Genomic DNA, 17,160 nt, shown 5'->3' with positions numbered 1-17,160 from the left:
ATAGATGTTAACAGATTGGAAACACACAGAATCATTTAATCCGTGAATGAAGCTAATTGAGATGATGCTGACTCTTATGCCTGTATACTCTGGGTTAGTTCTGAGTGCGATTGCTAGGGGTTCAAGGGCTATGGATAAGAGGGGAGAGAGATGGCATCCTTACCGGGTGCCTCTCTAGATGGGGAAAGGAGGGGAGAGGAAGCCATTACATGCGAATTGGGATGATGGGGTGATGGGTAGTATAGATGACTATATAATTAATGTAGGTCTGGGGGATACAGAATTTAAGCATAGTTTGGAACATATGAGGTCAAAGCACTAGGTCGAAGGCTTTTTCCGGATCTATAGCCAGTAATAAATTGTTCATGTTGGCTCTTTTATGGGTTATGCACAGATTGCGTGGCAGCCAAAATTTTCCTATCATTCCATACTGAGTGCCTGCCTTTAATTAAGCCAATCTGGTCCTGGTGGATTATGCATGTCAGTGCAGGGTTAATGCGGTCTGTGAGGATTTTTTGTCAGAGTAGGGATATTGGCCTATAGGATCCAGGTTTGGATAGATCCTTACCCGGTTTGGGGAGGACCTTTATCACAGCAGAATTGAAATATGGTGGGAGTGTGCCATTTACAAAAATGGAGTTAAAGAAAGAAACCAAAATAGGGGCTATTCTGTCTCGATACATGTGGTAAAAGTCTCCTGCAAATCCATCAGGACCAGAGGCCTTGGCTGGTTTCAGAGACTTAATCACTTTGAGGACTTCCTCTAGTTCGATGGAAGTATGTAGTGAGCATGCTATTCTTCTGGAAGTTGAGGAAAAGATAAATTAGCCCAAATCTCTCTTGAGGATTGGGAGGGGGGAGTGGAAGAAGGTGTTGTGGGATTAGGGGTAGCAGGGCTGGGAGAAGCATATATTGAGGCATAAAAGTTGGACATAACTTGAGTTACAGTATTCGAGATTTGGAAGTTGGAAGTCTTCCATCGGCCTGGGTTAAGGGGTGTAAGGGGATCCGGAGGAGTTGAGTATGGTAGAGAGTTATTTCTCTGTTTTATTTCCAAATGTAAGCAAACGATAATTAGAGATAAACTGTAATTTGTCGGTCGTGCCTTGTAGAGAACCATCTAGAAGAGTTTTAGCTTGGTAATAGGCTGCTTTGTTCGTAATCGTAGGGTTTGTGATGTATGCAGTATATGAGTCAGTTAAAAGGGATAAATATTCCCGAGAATTGTTTTTTGGAACATTTCTTGTAGGACATAATGGAGCCATGGAGGAAGGACTTAGCTGCCATCCACTACATGGCTGGGTTAGAAGCCAGGTACCTTTTATCTCTTTTATCTCTTTATCTGTATCTTTTACTCGTTCCAGGCCTCTGTGAGGTGAGATTTAAACTGTTTGAAGGAGCATAGGTGAGAAGGGACTCTCCAGGATTTGTAATTAGACATGACTTTGGAGGTTATCAGGATACATTGAAACAACGCGTGATCTGAAAGGAATATGGGGTATGTTTGTTATTCTTTGATCTGTGGAAATATAGAAGTAGATACAAAGATATAGTCTATGCGGGAGAGTGTTTGATTGAGGGATTTTAGCAGGAGTGGTATGCCCACTCTGGGTGTGTGTCTAGTAGTTTTGGGAGAGGAAGATCTTTCTAAAGTTGGGTGGGTACTTGTGGATTATCACGGCTCCCATCGCATGCCATCGCATGCCATATATAGTGGCATGCGATGGCATGCGATTTTTGCTGTTTTTTGAAGAAATCGCATCGCATGCGATTTTTAACAGAAAAGCATCCAAATGCATTGAAATTAGTATGAAACATGTTCAATGGCATTTTGGCATTTTTGAGGCTGTACCACCCCCGCTATCAACGCGAACCCGAAGCGTGGCTAGCGCAGCGCGCCCGCGAGGGGCGGCGGTACGCGTCCTACGACCTTTTCATACCCCCACTATCCACGTCGGCGTGGAGTTGAGAATAGAAAGTGTGGCGAGCGCAGCGAGCCACCGAGCCCGAAGTGTGGCGAGCGTAGCGAGCCCCGTGAGGGGACGCGGACACCTGTGAAGCCTGCGAGGGGACGCGTATACCTGTGAAGGTATCCGTGTTCGTTCGCCACACTTTCTATTCTCAACTCCATGCCGATGTGGATAGTACAGCCTCAAAAATGCCATTTGGGGGCCATTGAACATGTTTCATACTAATTTAAATGCATTTGGATGCTTTTCTGTTAAAAATTGCATGCGATCAAAGCGCATGCGATATGATCGCATGCGATGCAATGCGATTTTTTTCATATGCGATGGCCATCGTGGGAGCCGTGATACTCCACAAGTACCGTTGGGTGTGATGCTAAATTAAAGTCTCCACAGATAATCATGTAGTTGTTGACAAATGGGGTGAGAATTTTAATAAGTTTGGTGAAAAATAATGTTTCACTGTAGGCATTTGGAGTGTATACAGAGCAGATATATGTAGTATTTGCTATTTGAGCTGTGATGTGGAGGTACCTGCCTTCTGGGTCTGCTAATGTGTGAGTTACTTCCACTGGGAGGGATTAGGATGCAAGGATTTCTACACCTCTATCCTTGCTATTACAGGGGGAGGATGCTAGGACTTTCCATTTTAGCATCTGAAGTTTTAAAATTTGGGTCTCATGAAGAGATACAATATCTAGGGACTGCCTCTGAAGATATAGCAATACCTTACGGCATTTCGCCAGTGAGTGAAGTCCTCCTACATTGAAGGATCCTACTTTCAACTAAGTCATACTGTAGGTGTCGGTCAGGATGAGCTCAGGGTGCCTGGAGAATCCGGAGGTATCTGCATACTAAGGTATTAAACTGTGAACATGGAAACAAGAGGGAAGAAAGTGGAAGTGGACATGCATAGACAAGAAAGGGGTGACAAGACAAACACTTCGATCTAGGACATGTTCCACATGCCTAATACATGGATCTTGAGAGTGATCAGCAGCATACAGTATAGCAATAAAAATAAAGAACAAACAGTGGGATCCAAAGAAAAGGGGATCCTATAATAATGTAACCGGAGCTAGGTGGTGGTACTGTGCAACCTTAACTCTTGCTCCGGGTAAACATAGTTACATAGGGGCAGATGTATTACGGCTTAACAAGATATAAATGCAAGGGTGATAGAGAGAGATAAACGTCCAGCCAATCACCTGCTAACTGCCATGTTACAGGCTGTATTTGAAAAAAGTCAGTAGGTAGTTGATTGGCTGGACGTTTATTTCTCTTTATCACCCTCGCATTTATCTTTTGTTAAGGCTTAATACATCTGCCCCAAATGTTATATATTATTTCAGGCTCAATAAAGACTCACATCCATCTAGTTTCACCTTGGTGTTAGCGAGTAAGAATACACTATGTATAACAAGGGATGAAGCTAATAGATCAGATATATTTAAAGACAGATTATGATTATTGCTTATACCCCTGGATGTTTTTAACCAATAGATGTTTGTCCAACCTTATTTTAAACGTATATATTGTTTTTGCCTACACCACATCACCAGGAAGAGAGTTCCATAGTTTGGCTGCAAAAGATAATTATTAAGAATCCTCTTCTTAATTCAGTACAGAATTTCTATTCCTCGAGCCTCAGTACATGCCCGTGTGTCCTAAGTATAGGCCTGTTAGTGAACAAATCATCTCCCAGTTCCATATGATTCCCAATCCTGTATTTGAACATACTAATCCTATCACCTCTCAACCTCCATTTCTCCAGTGAAAACATATTCAGCTTGGTTAACCTTTCAATGTATTCTAGTGATTCAAGACCTTTTACTAGCTTAGTCACCCTTTCCTGTACCTGTTCCAATTCGCCTGTGTCCTCTGTAAGGTGCGGTGCCCATAATTGAACACAATATTCCAAGTGTGGTCTCACCAATGTTAAGCATGTCCCTTCTCTAGCGTAAACAATCCCAAATTGTTCAATCTGTCTTCATAGCTTAAATTCTCCATTCCATTTATTAGCTTTGTTGCTCTTCTTTGGATTTGTTCCAGTTCTATGATGTCCTTTTTATAGTACGATGCCCAGAATTGTACTCCATATTCTATGTGGTCTAACCAATCCTTTGTACAGTGGCAGAATTACATTTGTGTTCCTAGTCTCCATGCCCCTTTATATACAAATTTATGCACAAAGGCACAATCGGGAGCAAATAACAGTCTAATTCAACCAATTTTCCTTATTAGATTGATTGGATATAATTAATATTAATAGTATTAATATTAATATTAATGGTGGCTGCTCCCAGTTAGCTAACTGGAGATAGCTATATAAAACATATATAACTAAAATAGATAAATATGAACAGAGGTTCACCCCTGTGCATAAATCTTAGAGAAAGCCACACAATTGGATGATAAATTGTAACAATACGATTTATTTATTGAATGAAATTCACTAGCAATGTACACACCACAGAGATTTTGTTTCTGGATGTCGCTCTCTCTCGGCCAGAGAAGGAAGCATACATACATCAATTTATAAGAAGGATGTGGATTGTCATAATTTTTTGAGGTTAATAATATACCCAAGAGCCAATACATGAGGATCCGACGAAACTGTTCGGATGAACTTGATTTCGTTAGACAGATAGATGAACTTACAACTGCCTTTAGGGATTTAGGTTTTCCTGAACAGCTTATCACTGAAGCAAAGAAAAATGCTCTTAAGACCACCCAACACTCTTTGTTAACCGTTAACACTAACAAGAATAATCAAGACTTTGTAGAGAATTATACACCTATCTTTGTGTCCAAATATAACACTCATTCAAGGCAACTGAAAAACATCATAAACAAGAATTATAGAATACTAAAAAGTGACAAGTTTTTGAGCGAGTCCTTGGAAGAACATCTGAAGGTGGTGTTCAAGAATAATACCACCCTTAAGAACTCCCTTGCACCAAGCCATTTTGTACCAACTTCTGAAGCAGTTAGAGATGGGCCCAATAAGAAAGGATGCTTTAGATGTCAGAGACCCAAATGTATCACTTGTCAATTTATTAATGAGAGTACCCATTTTCTTCTCCGGCTATAGATTTGTCACACACCATCAAAAATTCCATTAATTGTACATCCACCTATGTTATTTATTTGATTTCTTGTTCTTGCGGTGTCCAATATGTGGGGCGTTCAACTCGCTCACTTAATTTAAGGTTTCTAGAATATATATATATATATATATATATATATATATATATATATACACACAAAGTTTAGTTAAGATAAAAATATTAATATTTATAATAAAAATTTTGAAAATTTAACCTTGCTGATCCCAGAGATAAACAAACAGAAAACACCTTTTTTGTTCCGCACAGGATTCCTACCCCAATCGTTCTGAGACCTCAGTAATTTTGCAGTTTTGATAAAGACATAACCAACTTCACATATGCATTTTATCTGTGATAACTTTAAATGATTTCATCACCCTGAAATAATTTTTTCGTGGTTGGTGGTGCTCCCAAAGTCAGAAAACACATATATTTACAAGTAGAAAACAAAGACTTTTTAGGGGCACTCAGAAGAAAAAACCTAGGTATATTACCCTAACACACATGTGAGAAAACAGTATTATATAAAATGTAACTTTTATTAGTGTCAATAATTAAAATATGAACACAAAGACAAGGTTTAAAGACAGGAAAGAGTGTCTTGGGCTGGTGCACCTGAATAAAAAAGACTCATAAAATTATGATTTTTATTTTAATATTTCTAAAATAGTTGCGAAATAAAAACACACATACTAACACATAACATATAATAAAAAGGATAATAATCCTCACTTAGTGGACCCCACTTCGTATTATTCCCCTTTAAATCTGTTAGAGGCTGAGCGGTGCTATTACAATGTATATCAAGTCTGGGTGACAGACAATCTTGCAATTGCGGGATAATACCCTAGATTGTAGGTCACACTCAATAAATTTATCTACAAGACAGTTTGTTGTATACTTTGATCACAGTGCTGTTACAATGTGTATCAAATCTGAGTGACGAACAATCTTAGAATTATGGGATAATACCCTAGATTGTAAGTCACACTATGTGGGCAGATTCAGTGTGTATCCAATCTAAGTGACAGACAATCTTAGAATTGTGGGATAATACCCTAGATCATAAGTCACACTGTGTGGACAGACTCAAAAGTTGGTAACTCTGCAGGATAATTTATTATACACTTCAGTCACAGTGCTATTACAGTATGTATCAAATCTGGGTGACAGACTGTCTTATAATTGCGGTATGATACTCTAGATAGTAAGTCACACTGTATGGGCAGACTCTGTAGTTTGTAAATCTGCAGGGTGGTTTATACACTTCAGTCACAGTTCTGCTACACTGTATATCAGTCTGGATGATAGACAGTCCTGCAATTGCGGGACAATGCCCTAGATTATAAAACACTGTGTGGACAGACTCAATAATTTGTAAATCTGCAGGATTCTGTTACACTGTATATTGAGTCTGGGTGACAGACAATCTTATAATTGGCCCACAAATCTGTTAGAGGCTGAGCGGTGCTATATCAATGTATATCGAGTCTGGGTGACAGAAAATCTTATAATTGCGGGATAATACCCTAGATTTTAAGTCACTCTGTGTCGGCAGACTCAGTAGTTTGTGAATCTGCAGGATAGTTTGTTATACACTACAGTGACTGAGATCTAAGATTGTCTGTCACTCAGATTGGATACACACTGAGTCTGCCCACATAGTGTGACTTACAATCTAGGGTATTATCCCCTAATTCTAAGGGTCATGTTGGGAGGTATGGAACGGTGCTATTCTTGTGGCATGGCACTGTGCTATACTAATGTACTGTGCTTTGCTTATGGCATGGAAGAGTGTTATTCTTGTGGCATGGCACTGTGCTATTCTGATGTCATGACTTTCTACTAACCTGAGTAAGGTTAGACTTACCCAGGCTGCAGTTGCAGAAGGGTAGATCGTGATGTTTCTATTATACGGCCTACACACATGCCGATATTAAGGCATTTTCTAAGCGATTTTGCTACGTTTGGAAAAGTCGCTTAGAAAATGCCCTCACCTCGGTGTGTGTGTGGGGACTATATCGGCAGCAATGCCCGTCCCCGCGCGTCTTTATCGCTGGCCGAGATTGATGGACAGTGTCCATCAATCTCGGCATCGGCAGGGTTCTCCCACCGGAGAACACTGGCGCTGTCTACTCGCTTAGCACACAGAGCTGACAGCTCGCTCTGTGTGTGGGCTGTCAGCTCCGTGTGCTATGCGATAGCGGCGCAGCACAGCCCGACCTAGCATAGATAGGTCGCCCTACACACATCGCTATGTGTGTAGGGCCCATAGGATTGTTCGTCACTCAGATTTGATACACATTGTAACAGCACTGTGATCGAAGTATACAACAAACTGTCTTGTAGATAAACTATTGAGTCTGTCCACACAGCGTGACCTACAATCTAGGGTATTATCCCGCAATTGCAAGATTGTCTGTCACTCAGACTTGATTTACATTGTAATAGCACCGCTCAGCCTCTAACAGATTTGTGGGCCAATTATAAGATTGTCTGTCACCCAGACTCGATATACATTGTAACAGAATCCTGCAGACTTACAAATTATTGAGTCTGTCCACACAGGGTGATATATAATCTAGGGCATGGGTCTTCAACCTGTGGCCCTCCAGATGTTGTGAAACTACATGTTCCAACATGCATTGCTACATTTTTTCCTATAAGAGCATGCCAAAACTGTCAGGGCATGCTGGGACATGTAGTTCCACAACATCTGGAGGGCCATTGGTTGAAGACCTGTGATCTAGGGCGTTGTCCCGCAATTGCAGGACTGTCTATCATCCAGACTGATATACACTGTAGCAGAACTGTGACTGAAGTGTATAAACCACCCTGCAGATTTACAAACTAGAGTCTGCACATACAGTGTGACTTACTATCTAGACGAGTATCATACCGGCTTTTCAAAGACAGAGCCTATACATTGTATTTAAACAGTGTCAATATTTTTGCTACAATTGTAGAGCCCTCTTCATAGACACATGAAAGTGTTTTGAGCCAAAATTCATATTAGGACACAGGTTTTGAGCCAAAATTCACATTAGGACACAGGGAATGATCCAAAATTCACATTCTGACACATGGAATAAGCCAGAAATTATACGGCACACATGCGGGCACGCATGGAATTATACAGGGACACATTATGGCACCCATGGACTGATAGGAGACACATGGGGGCACCAATGGAATTATAGGGCACACTTGTGGACACCCATGGAATTATACTGCACACATGCGGGCACCCCTGGACTGATACGAGACAAATTATTCCCACCAATAACACCTGCTACCTAACCTTCTGGTGCTTTGTAAAACCTCATTCCATGGGACAGTGCACCCTCAGGACTGCTGCAAACCCCCCAAACTAACAGCAGAGTCACCCTTTATAAAAATATGGCACCATAAAACAATGATCAAGAGTTCCTGTTCCCCCCTTCTCCCCGAACACCCCACCCTATCTCATGCCACCATAAATGCAAAAAAAGGCACCTTAGAAAAAAACAAAACGCTTTCTCACTTTTTTTGAAGAGATGCTGGCTCACTTCAGCAGCTCTGCCACACTGCTCTGCCGCTCCACACTCCAGCTGCTCTTCCCACTTCACACTGCAGCCGCTTTTTCCACTCTGCCTGCTCAGCCGCTCCACACTGAAGCCACTCTGTCGCCACTTACAGTTCCCGCCTTTGCTTCCTGAATCAGAGCGTTCTCAGTCCTCTGCCGGTGCACGGGTGCGCGGTGACGTCACCCGTGCACCCGCACAGTGCACTACTGGGAACGCTAAAGCCCTGAGAGGCTTCAGCAGAAAATATGCATTAACGGGGACTTTAAACTTAAAAAATTATCACGATCTACTGGCGGAAGGTCTGGGATTGACCGGTAGATCACGATCGACCGTTTGGCCACCTCTGCCATACAGGGAATACCCCAATTAGGCCAATGCACCTGTGAGGAAACTTATCTGCCAGGCACTTATTTTTATGATCTGTCCCTGTCCTCACTACTGCCACTCGCATATTTGATAGTTCACAGAGCAGATTACACAAAGCTGCAAATACTTATCTAAGGTGAGCGTTTATATCAGTGGTCTCCAACCTTTTTTGGGGCATGACCTACTCATGACAAAATAAACCGAGCTACTAAAATAAAAATAAAAATAAATTAGCATAATAACCAAATAATGCCCTTTACACACTATGCCACACATTGTAATGCCCCTGACACATTATGACACATACCACAATACCCCAGACACAATATGCCACACACTGCAATGTCCAATATGCTTTATACATACCTCCCAACACAGGAGACAGAGAAGAAGGGACATCTGTGCGTGCCGAAGGCACGCTACCAAAATTAGGGGGCAAGAATTACCATTGTGGCACACCTGCGAGTCCACGTCCACCATTTTGTCTGATATGGGGGCATGGCCAGTGCTCTCAGAGCTGCTGTCCATGCCCCCAGGCTATCTGAATAGACGCTGTGCCATATATACACATGCCATCAGCAGTGCCAGTTACACAATGCCCCCAATAACCACAGTAATGCCATAAACACAACGCCCCACAGAACTGCCAGATAAACAATGCCTGACCGATTGTGGTGCCATTCTAAATAATTACCCTGGTGGTACTGTGTGTGCACACTGTGTATACATGGGGCTGATTCAGACTTTGCGTGCCAGCATCTGCTGGTAGGGAGGGAGGGATGGCTCTGTGGGAGAGTGGGGCCCATGCTGCATTGAGCGGCATGGCCCTCGTTCCAAGATAGTAGAAATAGACTGAGCTACATGGTCTATTTCTACTTTTGATTCCGATGATGCGGGGCTGGTGGTAACTATGTAATACCTTTTTGAAGGTGAAAGTTTCTAATGGGGCTGCTTAATAGGCAAATTTTCCACTCCTCAGATTGCAAAGCATTCAAGAGTTTGGTCCCAAAAGCAATACCATCTTCATGTGGCATTAACATTGTAGTATATTGGCTACAGTATGCAAAAGTTTTCGGGGGTGGGATCCACTATCTGAGATGCCTATAAGGGCATATTGGAAAATATACTACATATTTGCTAGTGCAGGCAAGTACATGTTTGATCTTAACTTTCTTTATGAGCAGGGCAAAATAATTAGGGACTTATTAGTGACTATTGACATATTTAAATTGAACAAAAATGCAGATAGGCCTTTTCTTTCCAAAAAGTTTTTCTACATGGCTTAAATCAGAGTTTATCTCTTAAGTGCTATTTATGACTGTTACTTTTGTTAAATGAATGGTTGCTACATGTTAGGTTCCATCATTGATGTTTTATAGAATGTTTGGGTTGATTTTTTGAAGTTTAGTATGGTTTCCATTGAGTAAAATTTTAACTGACCTCTGACATAAATCTGCTAGAGTGGTCCCCAGATGATGAAGTCAGTGGAAGTCCAGAAAGAACGCACATGGCACTTTGATCATAATTGTTATTTATTTGTGTATAAGGTAAGAAAATGTATTGCTCTGTTTATGCCGACTTAATGAAATAGAAATGTTGAAGCGGAGACGGGCAGGGCTCCGCCGCCCAGCAGTCAAGTGACTGGGACACGCATGCGTGTGAGATGCTCGCGCGTCCCAGTCTAATGGAGTCCCTCTCAGCCAGCACGAGCCAGAGGGGACATTCTGGCTAGAGCTGCAGCTGACTGAGAGGGGCTCCATCTGTACACAGCCGCTAATTACCTGCACGGATGATTCAGATCCATCCCGGCTGCAGTGTAAACTAAATAGAATAAATAAATAAAAATAAAAAGAATGGCATGGGGTCCCCCCCCCCCCACGACCCTAACCAGCCCGGGCTCAAAGATCTGGTCCTGGTTTCCAAAATACGGGGCAAAATGAGCAGGGGTCCCCCGTATTTCAAGAACCAGCACCGGGCCCAACCAGCCAGCAGGGTAATGACGGTAGGGAGTCTTTTTATACAAGTCCCCCTGACCAAAGCATTTACCCCCTGACTGGTCAGCCTGGCCAAGGATCCCACAATAAAGCTCTCCCCCCTCCAGAATTTACCTCCTCAGGCTGAAGCCTGGGGCTGTCCCTGCTGCCCATGGGCTGTGGTTACTGGGCTTACTGTATGTTTGTGTTAAATAAAGATAAACCTATTGGAACTATGAGTCCCAGCAATCCTGGGCCGCATACTGGGACTTGGAGAAGGGACCAATGCAGCATTCTGAAGAGTTTGAACTTTGCTGTGATTACCTGTATGCTGCTTGCTGTAACTATACTTGCCTATGCTGTGTACCTGGTATGCTGTGACCTGCTCCAAAAATAAAGAACAAGACTTCATCTCGATCCAGTGGATGTGATTGATTCCTTGTCACATTTGGCACAGCTAGAAACTACATAAAGCAGATAATCATGGGTAAGAGAGCTACAGTATCTGTGTTTAAAGCTGGCAAGTGTTTCTTTCTGGTTACAAATTGTGCAGCCAGCTAGGAAGACAGAAAAGGTTTCACTTGTGGTGTGAGAGGCAGCCAGCCTTACAGGGCCATCGCATCATTAAAAGACTGTTTGCAGTTTTGCTGTTTGCATTATAGTAAGCATCCTATATTTACCCATAAATGGGAAATGCAGGGTAATATGGAGGAATTACTGATAAAAGTTTACTGAACTGGTAGCTTGGCAGCAAGCTCAGGTCCAGATGATACATGAGGTAGCATAAGATGACTGCCAGACAGTAGCATCTGGCTGATAAACAACAAGCCCAGGTCAAGATGATATATGAGGGACAACAAGCTGAAATTCAGATGCTGCACAAGTAGTTAAAAGAGTTCAGAAAAGGTGGGCATGAGCAGGAGTGGTTACAAAAGCTCACTCCAGCTGATGACATTGAGGCATTCCTTTGCATGTTTGATTGCACGACCACGTATTTGAGATGGCCTGTGGAGGAATGGTCTAACAGGCTGGCTCCCTGTTTAACAGCTAAGTCATGTTCCTACCCTGATCTTAAGAAAGCTATACGTGACAGGAATGGAGTGACGGGCCCCAGCAAAGCCCAAGAATTCCATGACGTGGCTGGAAGGCTATGAGCCTCCAATGATTCAGCTGGCCAAGCTAGCCCAGCTGGCCAAAGCCTGGTTGCAGCCTAATAAAAACTATGCAGTGTGAATTGTGGAGATGGTCACACTGGACTACGCTATGTGGGTGTTAGATTGCTCAGTCAGACTGACCCCCAGACACTTGAGGAGCTGACAGTGGTGATTGAGTGGCACCTGACCCTGGGGAAATTTAGTAAAGCCAGGTCATGCCAGTACAAAAGCCCAGAACTCAGGTACTGGTGGTTAAGCCAAAGGCACCACCTTGCATGGTGTGCTTTGAATGGGACAAGATCAGGTACAGCAGGACTGCCAAATATTGGGAGAACCGATAGATTGCAGCGCGAGAAAAGCATCTCTGCCAATGGGAAATGTGGGTGTATCTCAAGCAGTCCACCCTGTTCCGGATGCTAGTACAGTTGAAAGACCGGGTGATCTGGGCACTGGTGGATACTGGAAGTGAGCTCACTATTGTCGCTGCCAACATAGTTCCACCAGGAGCTGGCAAGTTCCTGCCTCCTCTCAGGGTTTTGTATATCCATGGTAATGTTGAGGAGTGTTAACATGCCTGCAGAGGAGCTGCACTGAAAATGAACTGCCAGCAAAATGCCTGCTGGACCTTGTCCAACTGGATCATTGGTAGAGGAAAAACCTGGATCTGTGCAGAGGAAAGAGGACAAACCTGGCTGGAAGGACACCAGAAAGGACCCAGCAGCCAAAGATCCTGGAATCCGGCGATTCTGATGAGCGGAAGAGAAGTTGTGGACCTGATGACTGAACAGCACTGGCGGATTGAGGGGGAGGGGCACCCGGGCACGTGCCCCCCCTGTCATTTCAGACGTTTTTTTTCTGCTGCCCGCTCCCCCGCTGTGCCCGGCCGGGAGAGAGATGTGCTACTGTATAAAATTCACTTCTCCTGCTGGACCGTTAGCCAATGGGCGCTTGCGGTCCAGCAGCCAATCAACTGGCAGCTGCTGGACCGCGAGCGCCTATTGGCTAGGGTTCCAGCGGGAGATATGAATTTTACATAGGATAGGAGCACATTTCTCTCCCGACCAGGGAACACTATGGAGCGGGCACAGCGGTGGAGCGGGCGAGCGGGGAGACGCGGGCGAGCGGAGCGGGGCGGGGGGATGGCTGGCTGGCTATCAGCACAGGCAGGGGGGGTGCACACACAACCCTCCCACCCTACTGCACCCACCCTGCTGCAAGCACCCTCCCACCCTGCTGCAACCAAGCAGATTCAGTCGAGCATGAAGCCCCATGGCATCGAGCATGAAGCCCCTTGGCATCGAGCATGAAGGTAAGTGGCACTTATGTGTCAAATGTGTAATGGGCATTATGGTGTGATATATAGTATGTAATGGGCATTATGGTGTGTTATATAGTATGTAATGGGCATTACGGTGTGTTACATAGTATGTAATGGGCATTACGGTGTGTTATATAGTATGTCATGGGCATTGCGGAGTGTTATATAGTATGTAATGGGCATTGCGGTGTGTTATATAGTATGTAATGGGCATTACTGTGTGTTATATAGTATGTAATGGGCATCATGGTGTGTTATATAGTATGTAATGGGCATTACCATGTGTTATATAGTATGTAATGGGCATTACGGTGTGTTATATAGTATGTAATGGGCATCACGGTGTGTTATATAGTATGTAATGGGCATTACGGTATGTTATATAGTATGTGATGGACATTACGGTGTGTTATATAGTATGTAATGGACATTACGGTGTGTTATATAGTATGTCATGGGCATTGCGGTGTGTTATATAGTATGTGACGGGCATTACGGTGTTTTATATAGTATGTAATGGGCATTATGTTGTTATATAGTATGTAATGGGCATTACGGTATGTTATATAGTATGTGATGGACATTACGGTGTGTTATCTAGTATGTAATGGACATTACGGTGTGTTATATAGTATGTCATGGGCATTGCGGTGTGTTATATAGTATGTGACGGGCATTACAGTGTTTTATATAGTATGTAATGGGCATTATGGTGTTATATAGTATGTAATGGGCATTACGGTGTGTTATATAGTATGTAATGGGCAGTACTATGTGTTATATAGTATGTTATGGGAATTGCTGTGTGTTATATTGTATGTGACGGGCATTACGGTGTGTTATATAGTATGTAATGGGCATTACGGTGTGTTATATAGTATGTAATGGGCATTACGGTGTGTTATATAGTATGTAATGGGCATTACGGTGTGTTATATAGTATGTAATGGGCATTACAGTGTGTTATATAATATGTTATGGGGATTACGGTGTTATATAGTATGTCATGGGCATTGCGGTGTGTTATATAGTATGTAATGGACATCATGTGTGGGCTTATGTGTAATTGGAATTACAAAGTTCACTAAAATGTGCAATGGGCATTACGGTGTGTGGTATAATGTTGGTCCATGCCCACTTTTAACTGAGCAGGAGCCTCACCTACTACAAATTGAGAGGGAGGGGGGGGGCGCGAAACATGCCCTTGCTCCGGGCACCGTGGCACCTAGCTACACCACTGCCGCCGCCTTATAGGAGACAGACACTAGAGGTACTGCTATACCTCTAGTGTTTGTCAGAACAGAAGAGTGCGGCCAGCGCTACCCGGAAGTGTGGATTTGGGTAGCGCTAACGCGCTATTTAAATGAAACCCTTCACAAGCATGCACCCTGGCTCCCCCCTGGCAAAAAAAATATATCAATCCCATGGCATGGCAACAAGAATAAAACCCCTGGCAAGAAGCATGTAACCCCTGGCAACAAGTGATATTCCTCTGACAATAAGTATGTAGGTAAGCAGCAATTAAATGGTATAATATGTAATAGGCATTATTATGTTTAATGGGCATTTTGGTATTGGCATTATGTTTAATGGGCATCACAACGTATGGCATTGTGTTTTATGGGCATTACTTTGTTGGCATTATGTGTAATGGCCATTACAGTGTGTGACATTATATTTAATTGGTATTACGGTGTGTGACATTATGTGTAATGGGCATTACTGTGTACATTTTTGGCTCGCCGACGGCGCGCAATGTCCCTATTTATACATCATTATCTATACTATGGCTTAATCCATGTGGCGTTATCTGAATTTTGGCTTAATCCATGTGGCATTATGGAAATTTTGTCTCATTCTTTTTGGCATCATGTGTAAGCGGCAAGTATAATAGGGTCCACAATTTTGTTGCATAATGTGTAAAAGTGGTATATGGTGTGGTACACTACACTCAAGGACATGCCCCCTTTGGAATGACCACGCCCCCCTTTTTTAAAAAAACGGCATCCACTGCATCCTTCACTTTTCACTCCACAGTGGGCCTATGGACTTAAAATGTCGCTTCACTCTCTGAGAATGCACACTGGCACTACTAACACCGCTCACTCCCATCCCCCCTGTCATGGTGCCCCCCCTGTCATTTTCTCCTGGATCCGCCCCTGCCGAACAGTGAACGGTCAGGAGTGGTGCATCCCCATTGCGGTGCTCTGCATGCCGGGTGGCGCAGACGACCGAGGTCTGTCGGAGGTCAAAGAAGTGTTGCAGCTGTTGGAGAGAGTCTGTTAACCCTTCCACTGCCATAATTTTGATCTGTACCGCTGCGCAACCTCGGTTACCGGTTCACTCCGTGACCAAGACGCGAGTCTGGCGCCAGACTTAGCGTAATCTGAGCTAGCTGGGTGAACGAGGCAAGTGCATGCTTGCACACCTCACACATAGTTCACCAGCGCTCAGTGACAAGAGACAATAGCGGCTCCAGGGGCTGACGGCTGCACCATAACGGGATTGCCCGGGTTTGATGCATGCTCCAACCCGGTCCGGAAAGCCCGTCTCTCTGAACGATACAATTTGAGGCATACGATTTAGCCCTTAATGTATCAAGTACAGATTTGAGAGGCATCACATGATTCGCATATGATGTAGTACCACAAGTCTTCTTCAATAGAGAGCATTCACTCTCATTTGGTTGCATACCGTATCAAAAACACTCATATACAGAGGGTAGAGGTGATCGGGGGTCACACTGAGTCAGGGGAACATCCTCCCCTTTTTAATAAATGTTGTTATTGTTGTATGTGTGGTTTTATTTCGCAAATTTTTTTTAATACAAACCCAATAAACGTTATGTATTATGAGTCTCAATTTTTTCTTAGGTGCACCAGCAAAAGGCATTCTTTCTGTCTTTTCCAACTCTTGATCTGTGAAGTGTCAATGAGTATGCCTGGGAACTGTGTCCACCTGTGTACCTTGCGGGTGACCTGGGAAGTGTGTCATTGAGTAATAAGTACACCTGTCTGTTTGCCCAGTGACCTGGGAAGTGTGTCAGTGAGTATTGAGTGCAGCTGTGTGTGTCTGCCCGGTGACCTTCCTGCAGTGTGCAGGCCGGGGGGGGGGGGAGGTGCAGGCCGGGGTGGGTGTGAAGGCCAGGGGTGGGTGTGCAGGACAGTGGGTTGTGCAGGGGGGGGGGGTGAGCGGGTTAATGCTGCCTTGTGCAGGGCAGGCCAGGGGAGACCCCCTCCTCCCCCTGACTTGCTGGCAACCCCCTCCCACATGTGACATACCTGTGGCGTCTGACACTCACAGGACAGTCTTGCTTCATCCGGCCCGCGGCAGATTGGAAATGCCTGAGAGGAGCTTCAGCCAGCCCAGCGCTTTACAATAAAGGAGGAGGCAGCTCTGCTGAGTCACAGCTCCATTGTGCTTCTCTCCTCTCAGGCTGTGACCATGTGACACTGTCTGCGACTCGAGGTCAGCCTGAGAGGAGGCAGAGGCAGAGCTGCTCCCCCTGGCTGCCAGAGGCTGCTATGCCAGCACCACAGATCTGCAGCTGCGCAGACTTAATTTATTCACTGCACTCCGGACCCTTCCGCCCCCATCCACGCTGGCTAAGCTACATGTGTCTGTGAGTATTATAGGTGTGTGGTATTGCGGGGGGTGTAGTGCAGGCAGGCAGGGGCCACTATGTGTGTATTATCTCTTATATATT

The 17,160-nt window shown here is 44.0% G+C and overlaps 1 protein-coding gene across 14 annotated transcripts in view; it reads left to right on the top strand.

The window, feature by feature from the left end:
- Window positions 1–17,160, top strand: part of FRMPD3 (FERM and PDZ domain containing 3) — a 527,068-nt gene that overhangs the window by 438,965 nt on the left and 70,943 nt on the right. The window lies entirely within an intron of this gene.

This window comes from Crinia signifera, chromosome 9 (genome assembly GCF_055691185.1).
Source record: "Crinia signifera chromosome 9, ASM5569118v1, whole genome shotgun sequence".
Taxonomy (NCBI): domain Eukaryota; kingdom Metazoa; phylum Chordata; class Amphibia; order Anura; family Myobatrachidae; genus Crinia; species Crinia signifera.
Note: the sequence above shows the minus strand (reverse complement) of the source record. Positions and strands in the feature narration are given on the sequence as shown.